The 2500-nt window shown below is 34.3% G+C and overlaps 1 protein-coding gene across 1 annotated transcript in view; it reads left to right on the top strand.

The window, feature by feature from the left end:
* Nucleotides 1-2500, top strand: part of MTM1 (myotubularin 1) — a 1351953-nt gene that overhangs the window by 91083 nt on the left and 1258370 nt on the right. The window lies entirely within an intron of this gene.

The following is a 2500-nucleotide window of genomic DNA, read 5'->3' as shown; positions in this document are numbered from 1 at the left end:
ACACCTTGCCTTGCTTGGACACATCCAGAGTCACTACATGGGGGAGTGGGGTGCAACAAGTATGTCACAATTTGAAATGTCTCCGGATGACTGTGATGGCCCTGACACATTTGTCATTCCTCTCAACCTCAGAACAAGAAATCTGGACAAAGCCATACATAGAAGTGGGACAAAGTCCTAAAAACAAGGACAATTTTTAAATATTGCTTTTATAAACTTAGAAAGATAATAGAATAGGTCTTGCATTAGTATGGCATTTCTGAAGGGTATGAAATCTGAAACTCAAATGTCTGTCATTATTTTCGAACTTCAGTCTTTAATGATTTGCCACTAATTTGCCAGAAAGCCACAATTTTATGAAAAACGGACCAAATATATAAGGCAAAAATCTGGACATTCTGCGAAAATCTGTACAGTTGAGAGGTATGCTTGTAACTCATGCAAAGTTTTTAAAATGCCCCAGTTATAAATATTTTTAATACCTTCACTACACATACTAAAAGTAGTGACATAGCATACAGTATTATTATTCCTAAGGACCTCAGTTGTCTCCATTCCTACTGGGGCATTACCAAAATATGGTCTAGCTACAGAATTCCTAGATGCAATAACATATTGTCTAATAATGGCTAGTAACCTAGATTCATAGCCACTATCAATAAATTCATGCATTATCTCATCCATTTGTGGTTCACATCCACCTAAATCAGTATTCAGCCTACTTATTTGTGTCATCTGTGCCTTAACAATTCCCTTAAACACATGGGAAGAGTGCATGCTCTTCCTATGCAGGTAGTTATTCTTATGTACATTCTTTGTACTTACTGTACAATGTAGGACAGATTCTAATGTTGTAGTATTATTGCTGGGGAGTAGAGGCACCAATTATATTTAAGTTTTTCTTTGAGTTGATTTTAAGTCTGGTGAACAGGATTTCTGCATTGTTGAAGAAAGGCAGAGTGTGGTTGATAATTTCAAGTATGAGGTTATTTTTGTATAGAGCAATACCTCCACCTCTTTTGTTTTTTCTATCTTGTCTGTGTATATTATATCCTAGGGGGAGTATATTATTGCTGTTGATTTCTGTTTTAAGCCATGTTTCTGTTATTAGAACTATGTCTGGAGAGTAAAGTGAGAGGGTGGCATGACATTATTGTACTTTGTTGAGTATATTTCTAAGGTTAATGTTAAGTATTACTAGTTCAGATCCTTTCCTGGGGATGTTTGGTAGGTTGGGTTGTTGGATGCTGAGTATGCTTAGTTTATGTTTTAGACCTGGGTTTGGGTGAATGCCTCCACTGCAAATAAGTTGGGATGCTATGTGTAGGGTTGCTTCTAGGTATTTGGATATAAATTTGTCATATTGCACAGATGTATGTGAATATGAGTGTTGGTAGAGTACAACACATGGAGCAATTTCTACATGTGAATAGTTGAATATAGCTGGGGTTGCTTGAGCATAAACGGTTTTGATTGTAGCTGGTTTCAAATGCTTTTGATGCAACCTGTTCAACTACAGAGGAGTTACTACTAAAAGTTCTTCTTTTGGGTAATCAAGGAGAATATCATTACTTCAGTTCTGAAGACATTACTACTTAAGCGGCATATGAACCAAACCAATCCTGTAATTAAACATCATCTGTTTAGATTGTTTTCTTTATCCCTAAACTATTTTCCCTCACATATGCTGTCAATTTAAATATAGAGATTAGTGGCAAAATTAGCATAATATATGATAAGATATTCATGAGTATAAGGAATCATTTCATAAGACAAAAATAAACACAGTCAGCTTTGGTGACATTTTCCTCAATCAAGGTAAAAATAAACCATTTGTCATACATTATGTAGTCTATAGCTATTTTAATTATTGCTAATAAAATGCCATTGTATATAATTGCATCCAAAGCATTTGAAGGGTCAATGAAAAAAACATATGAAAATAAAATCTGTCATAAGCTTTATAGTTACAGTCAATTAAAATAATTAACACAAATTCTATAAAAACATCTTTTAAAGCTATGTTGAAAATGATCCAATAGATTATTACCTTTCATCAAATAAAAACTTTGTTTGGCAAAAAGTGAATTGTGGCAGTAACAGTGCAGTAGGGCTATACTTTGAATATCACCTTTATTAACTTCTTAAAATAAAAATATGTTTTATTATTACAGCTATAAGTAGAGCTACCATTTATATTTATATCTTAGAGTTCAGAAAAAGATCATTTACTACAGCTATTTAAGAACGAATGCTATTATTGCAGTTATTTGGAAGTCTAAAGTTTATGTGGTTTAAGCATACTATGCCAGCATAAACCATGCCATACCATACATACCACCACCAAGAAGAAAAGATAAACTCTCCCTTCAGTCTGTACTCTCTACTTCAGCAGCTGCTGTGTGTGTCTGTGTCACGTCCAGGCTCCAGCAAACAAAGTTAGACCGCCAACTCCAAGGCAAGCAAAAAGTTAAAAATGCAAAATAATAATCCACCTGTC

The sequence above is a fragment of the Protopterus annectens genome, chromosome 15.part0 (assembly GCF_019279795.1).
Source record: "Protopterus annectens isolate FY-2018-M chromosome 15.part0, PAN1.0, whole genome shotgun sequence".
NCBI lineage: Eukaryota > Metazoa > Chordata > Ceratodontiformes > Protopteridae > Protopterus > Protopterus annectens.
This window is presented reverse-complemented; position numbering and strand designations above follow the sequence as displayed.